We start from the raw sequence: 20,056 nt of genomic DNA on the forward strand, positions 1-20,056 counted from the left end.
ATGGTTGACTTTGGACTTTCATTACTTGAACATTTGCATTAAATAATCATGAGAATACCAAGGTGCAATACTTGTGTTTATAATCTAACTTGGCTATAGCAATTTATAAGCATAACTTGCCCCAACTCTTCTTTTGTATTAAAATGACTAGAGAAGCTCATAGCACATTTCCTAAATCAAAGTCACAAAACTAATGAAGCACGTAATTTTGTGAAAATCAATTAGCATTAGGTTTTAAGAGTCACCAAATCCAAAGAGTAATCTATTGCTTTCATTACCACTATGGAGAAAATATTTTCTTAGTCTAAATGAAATGAAAACAAACATTTAAACTAATTGTTGCTTGTTAAATTGAAGACCCATTACTTAGCCAAGAATTTAACCAACAAAAAAAACATTCACATATCAATATTCATGACTAGAGATATATAAACATGAAGAAAGTTTTCATAGAAAATATAATCATAGATATTCAACACAAGTTCATGGAGTTCTTCAAAATAACCAAAACATTCAAGCAATTACATCCAAGTCAACCAAATATGAGTCTAGCCAAGCATGGCCAAAATGAAAGAAATGCAAAGTAGATTAGTGATACCAAACATTGTTCAAGATGCAAGTTGGAAGAAAAATTGCTCCAACCTTCTAAATCTTCCAATCTTCTAGAGAGCAAAAGTGTTGTTCTTCCATGTGTTCCTCTTCCTTCTTGCTTCAAAACTCTAGTAAAAGTGGTCAAAAATCGGATCCAAAAGTCCCCCAAAATCATTCCACCAACCTTCCCAAAATAGAGTCAAAAAGTCAAAAATTCGGATTCTTCACAGTGCGATCCACGCGGACCATTTGTAAATCCACGCGGACCGCGTGGATTTTGGGCCATTTGGCCCATTTGATTGGCCTTCTAGTTTTGCTCCTTTATTTCTTGGTCCAACCCACATGTAAAGGTTCTTTATATCCCAATTGTGTCTTCTTGACTCTCCCAAGATGGGTCATTGCTTCCTTAATCTTCTATAGCTCAAAATTCTCTTCACATCATCATCATTCTTCATCTAAAATTAAGCCCGACTTGCTCCTTTGATTATGTTGACAACAAGCCCAATCGCACCACTTCAAGTCCACAAGCAAAATGCAAGGTTCTAAAGGTATTGTATTCTCTCCATTCCTCCATGTTGAATAGTCTTCGATAAATTCTGCAATTAAGCTCAAAAGACTAGAAAGTACCCGATAAAGGTGATAAATAACAAAAAGAGAAAATATGCATGAATATTAACTAAAATGAGACGACGAACTAAAATAAACTAGAAAAAGAAGTAATAAAATAAAGCTATCAATACCGGACTTTGGTCCGATGTCGAGCGGGGCCCGATGCAGTGGGCTAGGCCCAAGTTATGCCGAAATTCGGTCTGATGTCGGGCGGGGCCCGATGCAGTGGGCAAGGCCCAGTATATGCTATTATGTGATTATTTGTATGGTATGTGGTAGCTTGGGGAGACTCACTAAGCTTTGTGCTTACAATTTTTAGTTTTGGTTTCAGGTACTTCCACTAGCAAAGGGAAGGGCTCAGGATGATCGCATGGCACACACCACAGTTTCAGCCTAGGATTGTTTTAGACTCTAATGATTACTTATATGATTTTGGTACAGTTATTGACATGATGTTCTTGAGATACATGATTCTTGATTTTTATTATGATGATGGATGATTTATGGTTTTTTAATAATGATTTTAAAAATGAAATTTTTGGCTTGTATTTTTGGGATGTTTCAGATCAGGCTCCGACAATCAAGTTAGATCGTTTGGTAGAGATGAGATGGTTCTTTTCTAGCTGGAGAGAACCATCTTGGCATTAGGGGTAGTGTATATACATGGTGGATGTAGGTGGAGAGTGGCGGCTGAGCCAAGGAGAAGCTCCTAAGTGGCAGCTAAGCCACTGGGGAAAAGTCCCTCTTCATGGAGGTGGTACTGTTCACTTTATAGGGGATAATTAGGTCAAGGGGAATTAGGTCAGGCCTTGGGTCAGCCCAATTCAGGTCCAAGTAACAAGGAGTTGGGCAAGTCGACTGGGGCATCAGGCGAGGTTGGTGGGCACGCACCAGGAAAGGATGACAAGGGAGCGTCAGGAAGGGCTAGCAGGAGAGTGTTAGGCAAGGTTGGTAAGGGAGCGCCAGGCAGGATTGGCAGGAGAGCATCAGGCAAGGCTGGCATACCAGAGCTGTCTAGGCCATGCTAATGGACCTAATATCAGTACCCATCATCTTCAACTTAACTCAAACTAATCATCCTTTATAAGTCTTATTTCTTCACTAGGTAAGACTACAATGCATCATAAAGAATTTCAATACCAACTTTGTTAAGGCAACACAATCCTAATCTAGTGTACGCATAAAACACAAAGAATTTAGATATTACTATTCATTTACTTCCTCAGTAATAATACTTCTATTAATATTTCGTAATAATATTATATATACATCCTAGCACATATAGAACAATATCTGGTTCACACATCATATATCATCAAATATATCTCAGACAATAAGCATGTAATTCACATATAAACATTCAACATATATTCAATACATTTAATGAATGCTTGTATTAAAATTATGTTCATGAAAGTAACTATGCACTACCTGTTAAAAATGGATGACTCGAAATTTGGGCAACACTTCACCTAACGCCTTGGATTTTCCTTTTAAAAGACCTAAGTATAATTATCACTACGTCTTAGTCTTATACTCCTTGCGACTATAATGATAGTCTATATTCCTCAATAACCCCGATGTTTACATCAAGATCTATCAAGTAAGGAACAACCAGATAATATCATATCTGAGATAGGGTCCGTTTGCTATACATAGTATACTGTTTGAAAATCTCACTTTAAACACATCGCTAGATCTAGCCTATACATCACTCTCGTAAGTAGAACAATCAGTATGATGATATGGAATCAATGATAATTCTTATTTATTGATTCATAATAACAATTACAAATATAAATATAAGTTACACTTGAAATAAGATAAGTGCAACTTAACCTAAAAAGTTTTCCAGACAAAATTCCGGAAAGTTCACCGACAGAAATCCAACCCAAACACTTCTACTTGTTGGATTCTCCGACGATTCACAGCCCTATTGAATACTTAAAAAATCTAGGGAAATTCGGATCAAATAAGTATAAATTCCAGAGAAGTGATTCTTGAGGTGTGAGGGAAGGAATGAGGGCCGAGCTTCTATTTATAGCATATTTTTTCCCAGGTGTGCCACATACTTTTTGCATGCCATGCGTTCTAGCTACATCTCTCCTTCAGCTTTGTGACATGTATCGAAAAGATGTTGGTCCGTGTCGCCCTTCTAGAAGGTGTGTGTCGCGCGGTTTTGTGCGTCGCACGAATTTTTAATTTCTATACAAATCGTATCTTCCTCATACGAGCTCTGTTTCGATGTTCTTTATATCCACGCATAGTTATCGACGATAACTCCAACTTTCATTTAGACTCCATCGACTAATTCTCACTTTATTTTTACGATATATATATATTTTTATAGGCTTGGGTTGTTAAAGTCCGTATAAAAATCATAACTCTTTCATATGACATCCATTCTCGAATGTATTAATATTGACAGATTCCTGTTCATGAGATCTTCAACTCTCGTTTAAATTATTTTGGCTAACAATCGGCCGATCTAATTTTCGATTCCTGTGTCGCACACTACTGCGATGAAACTTCAAAAAATCATAACTTCCTCGTAAGAAGTCAGATTTAGGCGTTCTTTATATGCACGGGTTCGCTTTTATGAGTACTACGACTTTCGTTAAGATTATTTGTCCTGAATAATCTTCTTTCAAAATCGTTATTTTATTGCTTATTGATAAATCTACTCTAAGGCTTATAGTATGTTGTCTGCAACATGTACGAGTAAGGATTACTCTATTTGAGGGTTCAAATTATAATAATCATTACTTATTTTGTCTTAAATGTCTAACCCGAAATTGCGGGCATTATAATTACCTCCCCCTTAGGATGATTACATCTCGGAATCATCAGCAAAACAATGTTGGATAATGATCATGTAAGTCACTGCTCAATCCTAAGCAAGAATTGTCATCATATTGTGTTCCCACAACATTAATTCATCTTACTATATATCTAGTACTCGACAAAACATCATAGGTTCTTTTATGACAGCTTAATAGACTGTCGACCCAGATTAAAACATCGATTCTGATGAACCAAACTATTCTATCTCACTACATTTTCAGACACGAACAATCCTTTTTATAACTAAGGATTAAGGTTTTATGAACTTAACTGTTTTTGTATCCCCTTCGACTTTTGACTTTGTCGACTACAACGGTTTTCACATTATCACTAGTATTCTAAAAGTTCATCAGAGAATAATCAAATCCTCTACTTAGTTGTGAAAATGAAATTCATGAAATCATCCTCTACTGACTAATTTGGCATATGTAATGCCCATAAAGGCATACTTTGTATCGCTTGGTAAATTTGACTCATGCCATATCGCGATTCTACATCATCATGGGACACTTGATGATAAGATCTAAGGTAAGATCATTCAATATACCTATAGACATAGGTAAAGGTTCTAAGTTTGTAACGCCCGTGTTTCTAGGCTAGGCATTAATGATGATGTAACAGTCTAGGTTAACCTTTGTAACTCGATTTGAAATAATAAAAATGTATTATTTGAGTATTATGTGTTTTATGCTTAATTGTGTGACTTCAATGAATTAAGGATAAAAATAAACGTTAAAATAAAATATTGGATAAACCCAGTATCTATGAAGGAAGTTGTAGTGGTCGTGACAAGGATTTCTGATATATAAAGAATGCCGAAATCCGAGTTATAACGAAGAAGTTATGACCTGTCGAAGTTTCGCGACAAAACCAATACGACACTGTGTGACGTAAATAGAGAATTTACGATAGAGCGATTTTTAGCCTTAGCGATCTAAATGAAAGTCGTAGAGTTCGTTAAACTGAGAGTGTGCATAAGAAGAACGTCTAAAGCTGACTTCGTATGAGGAAGTTATGATTTTTCTAAGTTTCGACTTAACGGTATGTAGCCCAAAGTTCGAATATGAGATCGAGTGATTTCTAGCCGAAACAATCTAAACGAGAATCGAAGATCTTGTCGATATTAGTGCAATGGTAAAAAGACAGACGAAAACATACGTCGGATGAAGAAGTTATGAATTTATAACGGACTTTTTGATGGGTTTTGAGCATTCTAACACTTCCTAAGTGTACATGCAACCCTAATAACCTTGAATCTATGTTTTCTCTATATACATGCAAATTTCTTTTTCAAGGTTATTTCCTAACTAGCATGGCATGGGGATTACATAGAACATAAAACTAGTAGAAATACATACCTTGTTGTTGCTTGGATTCCTTCAAGACTTTGTGAGCCTAGCACCCCAAATGTTGTGCCTCAAATGCTTCACACAACACCACAAGACTTGGAATAACTTGAGAGAATACTTATAGCACTCAAAATCGGTTATGCCCTCTCTAGTAACACTAGGTCACGATTTTGCTAGCCATAGGGTTCCTTTTATAGTGTTGTCACAATTAGGGTTTACACATGAATGCCCTTAATTGTCATGACTCTTGATTTCTCATGACCCATGGGTTTGTAACTCCCATGGACTATCCATGGAGCTCCATATGGTTATAACCAAACCCATAAACCATGGATCATTAATCCACCATAAAAGAATAGATGATTGTCATAATCAACCCTATATATTTAATTAGTCTCACTTTGATCACCAAATTAATACTAGATTAATACTTGATCAATACTAATTAAATAATACTATTATTAATATATTAGAACTTATAATATATTAATAATCATAAGTGCCTTATTCTCTCATTTAGTCTATCCAAGTATTGCAATGCCATGCAACCCAAATGGACCATGTCGGGTCGGGTCAAGTACATACCAAATATTGTTATGAACTTAGACACTATTGATGGGTTTTGAGCATTCTAACACTCCTAAGTGTACATGCAACCCTAAATACCTTGGATCTATGTTTTCTCTATTATACATGCAAATATGATTATCCAAGGTATTATCCTAACTAGCATACCAAAACATTGATACTAGGATAATAAAATAGATAGAATACATACCTTGTTGTTGTTGCTTGACTCCATGAAGCTTGAGAGCCTAGTGCCCCAAGTGTGACACCTCAAATGGTTCACACAACATCATGAACTCTTGGAATAACCATGAGAAGAAGACATACATGTTCAAATCGGCTAGCCCTCAAAATATGTATCACTAGTGCCCATTTCTTGAACTAAAGGGGTTCTTATATAGTGTGGCTATTAGGGTTACACCATGTAACTCATGACTTTACCCATTCCTTATGCTCCATGGGTTTTAACCTCCATGGAGTATCCATGGATCACCACATGGGTTAAACCCAACATAAAGAAATCTTGGATCATAAGCCCACATATATAAGAATGAATGATTTACACAATCAATCCCCATATATTTAATTAGTCTCTTTTTTATCACTAAATTAAGTCCAAATTAATTCTTGATCAATACTAATTAAATAACATGATTTCATATTAATATATTAGAACTTATAATATATTAATATGTCACAAAATGTCTTTTCCTTATAAACGGTCTATCCAAATGTTCCGATGCCATGCAACCCAAATGGACCATGCTGAGTCGGGTCAAGTACATACCAATTATAGTTATGGACTTAGACACTAATCCAACAGTCTCCCACTTGGATAAGTCTAAAACTATTATTGCGTATGACTTCAGGAACCAACTGGCAATCGTAGCTCTCAAAAGCCGCTGTCGAACTCTGACCTTGTAGATGAACTCTGACCTTTGTCAATGACTTGTCCATTAGATAAGGGATCATATATTCCTCCATTCTAGATATCATATGGACTGAGACATGGATTATAATCATTCTCTCTGTCCATTTGTTGTTTCCCGATTTCCGATTTATGACGATTGACTAATTGAACAAATCAAATCAGTCCAGGCCCGGCCGAGCACTTACATTTGTCATCACCATATCATCGAGGGGCCCACAGATATTGCTTTTATCCCGAAGGTAAAAGGAATGGATAAACTTCGACTCATATGGCTTGTTCTACTACTTGTTGAATCATACACAAAGGCACGTTTTATAACACCGAGTTACCGAATGCGTTTTCGTGCAATCAATGTACAACCAACTCATAGTAACAACTCATATCTCTAGGTTTGAAGAATATAAGATATTATCGTCTCATGATCACTCGTGATAAAATCCATGAAGTGATTCCAATGAGCGCGGGTTGAATCCAATACTCAGAACTTATGAGCACTCATTAGTGTTGTAGCCCCTTGTCCAACATCTTAGACCTCTACAAGCCAACCCATGACAGTCTTGATTCATATCTACTTCCAACATATGACCGACTGTGGATAGTTTGAATAACTTAGTCAATCAGGAAGAACGACCTAGTTATTCTGGAAGTCAAAACATGCAAAATGAAACACAATAATAATAGAATATAATATGGTATCAAAACCTATGAACATAAATAAAACACCTTTTATTTATCACCATATGATTACACATTATTCATTGTATACTGTTTCAGCTATCAACTTTATTCTTGAATTTAAAACAATAGTTGTCCCATGCTCCAAGCATGTACACTATGTTTTCTAAACACTAGTCATGCCATACACCAAGTATGCATACTATGTTTGTTTATGATCTTCACTTTGTGAATTAGATCAATTGAACATAACTCCAATGATCCTCTTTCACAGTCCCAAATCCTTACTGCAAATGCAAGAATTCCAAACTCATGCCATTTACTGAAATCTGTTAGATTCTAAACTTATATGCATTGATCCTCCTGTAATGATTATGCACAAAGTCACAAGGACTTGACAACAAACATTACAGAGCATTCCAAGGAGATCAACTCCTTGGAAACATCCTTCTTGCATTAAGTTTCCTAATCTTACACATATTGAATAATTTCCAACTTTGAAACATTTCCATATTCCATTTTGACTATCACTTCTGAACAAGAGTTGCCTCCTTACAGATTATGTCAATATGGTCCTTCCAGAATTAACACTATACTTCCAACTGTCCTTGAGCAACCAATCTTTGGTAAACCTTAGATTGTCCTCGACAATTGCTTAATCCTTTTAGTCATATCCAGTTCTAGACCTTTTCCCTTCTTAATGCCCCAGGCATTTGGAAAATTTTAGAAAGGATAAATATAGCACATGTAATCGATCCTATATCCGAAGCATATGGGACACGAGTCATGATGTCTCACATAAAGACTAAACCAGTCTTTTGCTATAACATTTCCATTTCTATTTGCCAAGTTCTCATAATTCAGATTATGAAAAGGGATGCCGTAATCATAATCGAATTTTAGAACGCAAATAATGGACCCATATATAGAATTTCCTTATGTTGAGCCATTCCAACATGAAATTCATATATATATCCTTGACTAAATACGATTAAAATCTCAATCTAAGCTTTTAGAATTGAAATGAAGTATAATTTTCTCTCCCTTAATTATAGCAAAACAACTTTTTCAACCCCTGCAACCTCACGAATTGAAACTTTTGTTTTCTATAATTAACATTGCTAACTTGCAACCTTTATCATAATTATCATGCTCCCACTAACATGATGATTATTAGCATAACACTTATGCTCCCACTAGCTTTGACATGTAATCAGAAATCAGCTGGACTTCTAGAAATCAATACTTTATTGACTTTCTTACCAAAGTTCAGATTTCTGATACTACATTTCTTTGATAAAACTTTATCAATATCATACACCTTATCTTAGATAGCTCACAGGTGTGTCTAAACAATTTTAAGAACTATGAAAAGGGATGTCGTAATCATAGTCTTGATTGTTTAGACCTTTACCACTTCTCACAAGTCCATGTTAGTGTGCTGGTTAACCACACACGCTCCACTAACGACTTTGAGAATGCAAATATCATAATTGCTATTTAGCTAAAATCTACTTAGTGAAAGCGTTTCCTCACCATCATTTTCATGAATCGGAGAGAAACCTTATGACACTTAGATTTTATGGTGTATGAGTTCCTATCCATATGAATTTTGTCAAAACCATAATCACAAGACAAGGTTACTGACAAATCCACACTTATATGGATTAAACTTGTGCAATCTTAAATTCTTGCCATTTGGCAGCTCAAGGGCATGCCATTGCTTCCAAGTAGCTGTGCAACCAATTGAGAACTCTCAGAACTCCTATGCAAAGCCAACTTGAATAGGCACAGACATGTCGACACGATAGGTTATAAACCTCAAGTCGTGTGCTAGTGAAGAACTTCAGGTTTTATTCTTGATTAGTTCTTGAGACTTTCAAGACCTTTAAGACTCCCACTGTCCTCTTGACATATAAGACTTTCTTGTCAGATATTCAAGAGATAGTGTGGATTCTAATCAGGACAAACACTTCACACAATTGGCCTTAGTTGGTCTTTGTTTTATCCAAAACATCACAACTTACCAATTTCAAATGTACAAAAGTAAAAAACTTTTACTCTTACATTTGACAAGTGTTTTAAACCTTCTTTAAGACATATCACTCAAGTTACAATCTTAGAGTATAACTCTAAGAATTGTTTTTGGAACGAAGTATAAATCATCTTCTTGATTTAACCACTTCAACAATTCATAGCTCCTCTTCTTAGCTACCATAATGCACTTAGATGATGAATTGTGATAAGGTCTCTTAATCATTAAGATGATTATATAACATGATACTAAAGTACTCTCCCATTTTTTCAGATTTGAGAAACTTTTATCTTTCTGCCTAAGTTGATTCTTCTTATTCGCTCTGCCATACATTGAAACCTTTTCCAATGTCTCAGAATTACACTTAAGCTTATAAGTATAACCATATTTACTGAATTTTAGTAAATAATGACGAATAGTCTTAACGATTATTTGTGGTGGGCTTGATCAGTGGACAAGAATGTGTACTCGATCCTTTACTTGACTCACACATCCATGTGAACAAGTAGTTAGTCTTAATTTTTCCAATGCTTGAAAGTTCTTATTCATCATGCTATACAACTTGCATGATTCCAAGTTTCTATCCAACTGAAACTTAGGTGATGAGAATCTTTCCTTATTTGGTAAATTTAGACACTACCACAAATGAAAGAATCAAATTCATATTTCCACTCTTGCTCTTAACGGAATCTTATAAGCAACAAAGTTTTTCACAAATGTCATTGTAAGAATATTTTAAAATAAATAAAATCAAAAGATTTACCTTTTATTTTAAAACTTTGCGGAAAAACTCATCCTTACAATCCATATGAAAACTTGTTGTTATCTATTCCTAAGCAAAATATCATAACTCCTAAGAAGTAGCTCAAGAATCCGATCTCCAAACTATGTGATAGAAATCCATCTACGCGATCAGATTCAGCATATTCTTTCTTTAAGTTTCTTCACTTTTTCTTTGATTCTTAAAACATCACCATGTGACCCAGTCACATCATATATCAAGAATCTCATAATAGAAACTTAGCAGAGTTAGATAGTGGACTTTACCTGAAGTAGAGTCAAACTTATTGACTTTAACATCTTTAGGTAAATTTGGCAGCTTCGCAAACAATGCCCCTTTCTTTGGCAATGGACCATTGATAATGAGACTATCTCAGACTTAGCCTTTCTCTTTACCATTTGGTCAACCGAGTTGACTATGGCTGATCCCTTTCCATTGGGAAGAGAGAGCTTTACTGGATATCCAATGTCATCATTGTCAATGTCCATAAAGTTTTAGGAAGTTGATCTTAGCAAATAGATAAGATCATTAAGGGTCTTGTCATAGTCTGTTTCATAGGAGTCCCAAAGGAACTCACTATGTGACTTAGAAAGTGATTGATCATCAGCTTCCTCTAGACTTTGACACCCAACTCTCCCGGCTTGTCAATATGTGACTACATCTCCAAGATGTGATCACACATAGACCTTTGCTTGCCAATAGGGCTTGAGTGACCTTAAACTTTTCAGGAACTTGTGGGTTAGGGAGAATAATTGGAGGAGGTGAAAGAAGTATGATTTCCATGGGACATCATCTTCATTTTAGGAAAACTTGTTTCAAAAGATTTGGGAAGATCATCTTTTGGGAGATATTCAAGATAGTTGATTTAAAGTCCTTAATATAACACCCAATATGAAATATTAAGGCTAGGACCCAACAACCTATTTATAACTGGAAGAGGGATGCCGTAATCCAAGTTATAAAATAGTTGAAGGTAGGTAAATGACGATTTACCAATTTCCACCATGAAAAATGAAATATAATTAAGTTTTAATTGGATTTGAAACTCCTAGATCTTTTGAGATACATTGAACTTTCAATGGCATGTTTGAATCTCGATTGTGCCCTCTCAAGTTTGTGACTGGGATGCCGAGGATCACAAACAAGGTGTGAATAACCATGCAAATTGACTTGGTACCCTTAACTTTATCACCTAATCGATGTGTCGGTTAACCACACACGCTCCACCGATCTATAATAGAGTCAAGTTACCCTTTGCCACTCTTACTAGTCCTTATTAGTGTGCCGGTTAACCACACACGCTCCACTAATGACTTGGTAAGGTACAAAGTGTAATTTCATGGGTTAGCACCTTTTCACATTTTCCTAGGTAACTAAGATTGGGAATGTATAAGTGTTTAGTTACTTAGTATTTATCATTAATACTTTTAATGAAGGGAGAATTATAGACCTTTCCTACCCGTTCGGCTAACGACCCTCCACCAGTCAAGGAAGCGGTGGGTGAGAGTGGACACCCATTAAACTGCCATTTTATAGGCAGTAACCTTATACCCCCTTATAGACCGGCTTCGTGAATGAGGCCTACTAACGGTAAGATTGACTTTATCTTATACATATCTATATAATTAAAATTATAATAATAGTATAAGGGTTTGAATTTTAACTTTTAAAATTCTAAGGGCTAACTTGGAATTAAAGTATTCATAAGTGAAACTTTTCAAATTCCAAAACTTGAGGGCAAGTTTTGAAACTATTCAAAACTAATTAATTCCATAACTTATGTGTTTAAATTAGTTTTAATTAAAAAAACTCTTCAAGTTCCATAACTTGAGGACAAGTTATGGAAGACTTTAAACTAATAAAAGAATGTAACTTTTCTTTATTTTTGTAACTTATGGAATTAATTAAGGTTACATATTTTATTACTTAATGAAGTGACTCTTGAACCTCCATAACTTGAGGACAAGACTCTTCATTTTTGTAACCATTGCCAACTTTTATGAGTTTTATGAAACTTAAATGTGACTTTTCATATAACTTGAGGACAAGTTACAAAAACACATTTTAGAATCAACTCTTAGATTAAAATGGATTGAAAACACATAATCAATTAACTTTTCTATTAATCTAAGCAACTCATAAGAACAAGATAATTCAAATCAAACTTTTCCATGTAATTAGCCTAATCGCTAAACTAATACAAAACATGAATCTATTGACAATTATCTTTGAAATTGGATTAGTATGAACATTACCACATCAAAAACAAGTTTATAAGTTCAAAAATATCTTAGGGTAATGTTTCTAGTCCATTTCTAGCCAAAAAACTCGAAAATATGATGTCTGGGGCTCCTACTCGTCGAGTGTATCAACCTCCTCGCCGAGTAGGATGATTTTCTTCATGGACTCGGCGAGTCCAGTGCCCAGAATGCCCGAAATTCGACTTTTTCAGCATTTTTCAGCAATTTGCATCAACTATAATTGAAAACAAGCCTAGGCTCTGATACCACTGATGGGTTTTGAGCATTCTAACACTCCTAAGTGTACATGCAACCCTAAATACCTTGGATCTATGTTTTCTCTATTATACATGCAAATATGATTATCCAAGGTATTATCCTAACTAGCATACCAAAACATTGATACTAGGATAATAAAATAGATAGAATGCATACCTTGTTGTTGTTGCTTGACTCCATGAAGCTTGAGAGCCTAGTGCCCCAAGTGTGACACCTCAAATGGTTCACACAACATCATGAACTCTTGGAATAACCATGAGAAGAAGACATACATGTTCAAATCGGCTAGCCCTCAAAATATGTATCACTAGTGCCCATTTCTTGAACTAAAGGGGTTCTTATATAGTGTGGCTATTAGGGTTACACCATGTAACTCATGACTTTACCCATTCCTTATGCTCCATGGGTTTTAACCTCCATGGAGTATCCATGGATCACCACATGGGTTAAACCCAACATAAAGGAATCTTGGATCATAAGCCCACATATATAAGAATGAATGATTTACACTATCAATCCCCATATATTTAATTAGTCTCTTTTTGATCACTAAATTAAGTCCAAATTAATTCTTGATCAATACTAATTAAATAACATGATTTCATATTAATATATTAGAACTTATAATATATTAATATGTCACAAAATGTCTTTTCCTCATAAACGGTCTATCCAAATGTTCCGATGCCATGCAACCCAAATGGACCATGCCGAGTCGGGTCAAGTACATACCAATTATAGTTATGGACTTAGACACTAATCCAACAACTATATCCAACACTTTTCCTGTCCCGGTCTGTTAAAAATATAACTTTAAAAATCAATTCAAAATTAGCTGACGGAGTCTAAACGAAAGTTGTAGAGCATAGTCTCACCTACGCATGGATATAAAGAACGTCAAAAACGGAGCTCGTATACAAGAGATATGAATTTTTGAAGTTTTTAAATAAAAATAAATAAAAAAATTCGAAGCTTATCCAAAAGGGAACGCCCCGCGTTCGTATTGCTCGGCCTCGGATTGGCCACGTCGCAGCTGACACAACTTGCATCGGATAGAGGACCTCGCCCCGCTCCTACGCGGTGTGTCCGAAGGAACGCCCAGCGTTCCGGAACGCGCTGCGTCCCTCCGAGGAACGCCCTGCGTGGCCGAGGCCAGACCCCTCCTATAAATAGGATGTGAGGCCAGCCATTTATGGTTGCTAAATTCTCATTTCTCACCCCTTAAACTTTCTTCTACTTTGCAAGAAATACCCCCGAAGTCCTGGTATCATCCCGAAGCTCCAAAACAAGTCCTGAAGCCCCGAAGATCCCGAGAAAAAGAGTTTTCGAGCCGAAACTCTGCCCACGTGAAGCTCGGTTTTTTAGAGAACATCCCGGTTTAATCGAAGAATATTACTTTAAGAGCCGAAGTGATGTCCGAGCATCATCTTATCATGTGAGTGTATATTCATTTTCTTCTAACACATAGATACAAAGTATTCTCTATAAAATACGTGCTATGTGTTTATATGTTATTTGTTTAATTGAAATAAGTGTTGAACGAATGTTTTATACATGTTTTATGTTGTATAAGTATTTGTATCTACAATTATGTTGGGTGAAACATGGGTAGATAGTGGATGTGTGATTAAATAAAATGATGAGAGGCCTCGATGTTGTTGCTGAGCGGAGTTTAGATGACGACCACAGACTCTTCTAGACAGTCCAGTGGAACGCTGGCAAGCTCGTCACCTGTATGTGTTATTGAACTTGGGTGTTCAATTGCTATACTCCATCCCCCACATGGTTGCCTTGTTTGACATATATTGTTGAGGAACCCCCGATGTATGTGTTGTCGCCCCGATGAAAATCCTTAGGCTAGGTCCCTTGTGATAGTTGTTTTAGGGAACACAAAGTCAGGATAACGGGAATGGGTAATTGGGTTATTGTTGATTGATGAAATTAATATAGTTGTTTATTGTGGGTTGAAATCCCTATATGCTCACCAGGCTCCCAAGCCTGGCCCACTCAATTTTTCTTTGTGTTACAGGTAGTGGCACCAGAGCGTAAGTTGGATAACTTATCAAGATATTTTGGATTATAGGCCAGCAGTTGTAAATAACTGTTGTAAGGCTTATAATGTGCCGTTTATGCTTTTGGTCTGTATCGGAACATGACATCCCGAGATTTTGTTATATAATGAAAATACAGTTCTTTAAAGAAATGCTTTGATAAATTTTTATCATATTTTGTTTTGGGAACAAATTCCGCAACTCTTTTAATCAAAGGATTACTCTGATTTTATTTTAAAAGCATAAATTAAATCGGTATTTTATGGCCATGAAATTGGGGATGTCACAAAGTTCCCTCACGATAATTGAATTCATGTCCTCACTTGACAACCGAAAGATCCATTTTACCATCTACTCAACGACAATCGAAACTAATAGATCTCTCTTAGTCTTTTTTTGTACTACAACTCTTCTGGATCTTGACGTCGAATCCTAAGTCAAGTTTCCTTTCGCACTCTTTGCATCAATGGTTGGTTCTCCTTCTCACTTGGATTTACACTTCCTGCTATTACTCACAATCGATCCTACAACCTGTGGGTTATAGGTCCACAACAAGTGATCAGAACCATAGTTTGATCAAGATCATGACAAGAGCCCAGTCGTCTACCAACATAATACTAGCAACAACAATAATTATCGGGCTCGATATTCTCTTTATCTTTCACCTCGACATGCTCTACTTGATCATCTTGACTACATCTTAGGTATCTGGATATTGACGCACAACTAACATCCTTATGCGTCTTCTCATCCTCTCTATATCAATCCTAACTCTTATTATTTGCCAAACGAGTGTCCAACTCTTTGGACTTCTTAGTTGATGGCGTTGCTCAAAGTTGCATTTGTTCTTCATTCTGTGTTGGACCTTCAGTCCTAATATCCGAGTTAGAAACTCAATTCTCATTGGAGACTCCTGTTCCTTCTTAAATTTAGGCCATAGACGCATGCCAATATAAGGTCTTTACTTTAGCTAAAGTAACAATACGAATGGTCACACTCTAATGACCTTACATTGTCCAACGCGACAGATGCTTAACGAGCTAGACTCTTGTCTCTATGAGTAAAGCGTTATCACATAAGTAACATTCCTTCATGTTCTAATGTGATCTAATATCCTCGTAACAGGTAGCATTTCTAGCTACAAGCTGCTTTGTCTTAATGAAGGATGCAATCCTTCTGTCAATCGCCCCGATTATCTTCTCCTCCAATCTTTCGACTAAAGTTGGCCACTACTCTAGACATGGTTCTTCAAACCAATCGGCTCACTTCGCAAATGTTAATCGGATTCAATAACCACTAGGGTCCGAACGAAAATCATCTTCGTAGTCATCACTGAAATGATGGTAATGATGAAAATCGAATAAATGAGCTCAACTATACTAACTTTGTGACTCTCCCTGATCCAAGTGTGAGTCATGCGCTTCGAGTAGTATAGGTCTCTATTAACTTTCACATCTACTCATACTCGTCTCAAGAATTGTCTCGCAGTCCCTAAGTCACTATATCTAAAAGTCATAAAGCAACTTATCACACACAAGTGTGTTCAAATAAGCACATACAACAATTCCTCATGGACTCAACTAGGGATTTAGCGTCTCTATCAAACATATCTTGGCTTTCCTAGACTTGCGTTCTAGGATCTTTCTCACGCATATGCTTGATATAACATATTCTCATACTTTTCCTAGGTTGCTAGTTAAAAAAATGGTTCCCGAATCTGATTTTTTTTATTCAAACCGGATTGTTAGTTAAAAAAATTAATTTGTTGGTTTTATTGAGTTGAATCGGTCCAAGTTGGACAATGTTTGATTAATATTTGAGTACAACGACGGGCCTAAGTGGTTCCTAGGGGTGTGTGTCGTAAGGAGAGAAAAAAGAATGAAGAAAAATGAAGACGAATAAGGAAGTAGGTGAGTGTGGTGGGGTTTCGAGGCGGAAATAAAGAAGAGAAAAAAAAAAGTGGGGTGGATGTGGGACCCGGGGGGGTGTGAAATATGGTCTGGGTTTATTAAATTTTATTTTATTAAAAAATATAAATGGATAAAAGAAAATTTTTAGAAAAAATTAAAAATGTAAAATAGCATTTTTTTTTTTATATATATACAAGAGACGGACATTGTAATTTGTTAAAACCACAAAGATCCGAGCTATCGACCATGTCAAAAATTGGAACAAAAGTGTTATACTGACCAAACCATATGTACCAATGTCCAACACGGTAATTTACTCTTCTATATAATTTGATTCAAATTAGGTGACACTTTGTTTTCAAAAAAGAAAAAGAAGTCTGTGTGATGTTAAATGTGCATCATTGTAAACGTCATTGTGCCACTATAAATTTGTTTAATGCAATAAGATGTAAAAAGTTATTTATTTGAATTTTAAACTAAATAATTGAGTGTTTCAATGACTTGAATGTTTGTAACTTTTTTTTTTTGAACAGCAAATATTTTATTATAAAACTAAAGGCAGTGGATGGTTAGTAACTTTAGTGCTTGACTCTATCAGGTAGAAGCTTTGGTTCCTATATTTATTATAACAAAATAATCACATGCAGCAAGATATGTCAAAATGGATAATTCTTTATTTTGGTCATTACACCCTGAAACTTGGATGATCTGGTTTGTTTTTTACCCTTAGCTATGACTCCTTGATATGGTATTTACATGACAAAAATAATAAAATGAAATTATGAATAATAAAATATTATTACAAAATATGGATACTGAATTGTTAATGTGAATCTTAGAATACATAATTATTATATATATATTAAAGTTACGAAAGATTTTACACTAAAGTGACATCTTTTTTTTGTCAATTTTGATCCTCTATATTGGTTTTAAAAAACTACTTACAACATTGACCCTTCACCTTTATGCTTTTGTTCACAAACAATCTTTTCACTTTGGTTTGAATTTTTCATAACCCTCGCCTTTTATTATATATTATTAGTATTTAGTCTTTTGGCAGAAATGGTCCCTCATTATTATTATTATTATTATTGTTAGACAAAATTACACGATTGGTCCCTGTGGTTTACCAGATTTAACACATTGAGGACAACGATGGAAACCGAAATCACTCTTTTACTCCTAATCCGATTTTTTTTATTAATTTATATTTCTCTTTTTGATTTTAAATTAATGTTTTATTTATTAGAAAATATTCACCCAATACCATAAAGCCACCCACCATTTGCCATCACCACCACCACCACCACCGCCAAAATTACATAAATGGTCCATATGGTTTACCCATTGTCACAAATTCAATCCCTACTACCTGAAAAGACCAAATTACCCTCACATTAACGGACAAAAAACAACGGTCTATATTTTCCGGATTGGTTTTCTGGCCGCTGCCATACATGGCAATAAAGTTCAATTTGTGAGACCATTTCTTTATTTTCCTCATTTATTTATTGCAAGAAATAATGATTTAGATTTCTTTACTTATGTTATTAGATGACATTGTTTATCTTCCTTTACTAGATTATCTCAATACAATTCAACATGCTACTTTACTTTACAAAGCAATACCTTCCGACCCCGGCAACGCCGGTGAATCTTTTCTAGTTGAAATTAAAGTACATGTCTCTTCTATGCAATTTCATGTTTTCTAAATTCTAAAATGTCTATCGACACAATAATCAACTTGATAAAAAGAAAGAGGGAAATGGCTTATCAGGATAATCATCTTTATCGATTTGTTCAGATTTAGGTAACTTCTTTATTTTTGTACACATTTGAACATTTAACTTGTTATATGTGTTTACATATTGTCATTTTCACCAGCTATAGCAGGTGACAATGGTAATATGTGAACAAATTAGTAAATTAAATGGTTAGATGTGTACGAGAAAAGAAAGTTGTCTAAATGTGAACAAAACGAAAAGTTAATTATCCTGATAAGTTATTTTCCCCACTTTTAAAAGCAATTTTATTTTTATATTTGTTTGTATTATTTTTTTCAAACGTTATTTTTAAAATATCCATAATTTCCTAAATAATAATTAAATATTGATCAATTTTAAACTTTACTTTTTAATTATTAAATATGTTTTGTTTTGTGAAATATTTTATATAGTCTTTTATAATTTTTTTTCTTTTGTTTTTAAACATATCCAATGTTTTTAAAGTAAATAGGATCTAACAATAAAATTAAATAAATTAAATATGTAACAATAAGTATGGAGAGTCTTTTAAAAAAATTAAAAGAAAATATTACTTAGCAAATAAAAAAACAAAAAAAAAACTATATAATGTACATGTTTTAAAATTATTCCAACTTTTTAATACTTTTTAGTTAGAAGTTTATAAACTTTAAATTTTTTAATACAACGTTTAAACTAGTATTTAACGAAAGTATTTTAAAATATTATAAAAAATATTTAAACTATCAAAAAAAATTTGTGAAACACTTTAAAAATGTTGTAAAAGAAAGTTTAGAAATAAATGTATGAAAGTTATAAAAAAATATATGAAAATGTAAATAAAAAAAAACAAGTTAAATACTTGTTAGAAAATTTTATAACATTTATAAAATATTTGGTTTAAAAACACTTATATTAAAATTATATGAAAGAATAAGAAAAGTTAAAAAAAATTATAAACAAAGATTTGAAACATTGTATTAAAAAAACTTATAGGAAAAAAAATATCATAAAAATATCATAATAAATTATAAAAATATTTAAGAAATTTGTAAAAAAAATGTTAACATTTAAACAACTTTCTTTTTTTGTATACATTTGAAAATTTAACTTGTTAAATGTGTTTACATATTACAATTATACAAGTTAAATAGTTTGTATAAAAAAATTACCTAAACGTTGAAAAAGACGAAAAGATAATTGATTTCAAAAAGTTTCAAATATAAAGTCTAAGGGGGTATTTGACTTAGCTTTTTAGAGGCCAAAAGTCTTTTTTAGAAAAGTTACAAAAAATCAAGTTTTCCTGACTTTTCCAAAAAGTTGATTTTCCTTCTATCCAAAATCCAAAAGTAGCTTTTAAAAGTCTTTTGCCAAAACATCTTTTACCTATGATCTTTTCCCAAAATGGACTTTTGGCCTCTCGAAAGCTAAGCCAAACACCCGCTAATT

The sequence above is a fragment of the Lactuca virosa genome, chromosome 1 (assembly GCF_052849685.1).
Source record: "Lactuca virosa cultivar CGN04683 chromosome 1, Lactuca_virosa_CGN04683_v6, whole genome shotgun sequence".
NCBI lineage: Eukaryota > Viridiplantae > Streptophyta > Magnoliopsida > Asterales > Asteraceae > Lactuca > Lactuca virosa.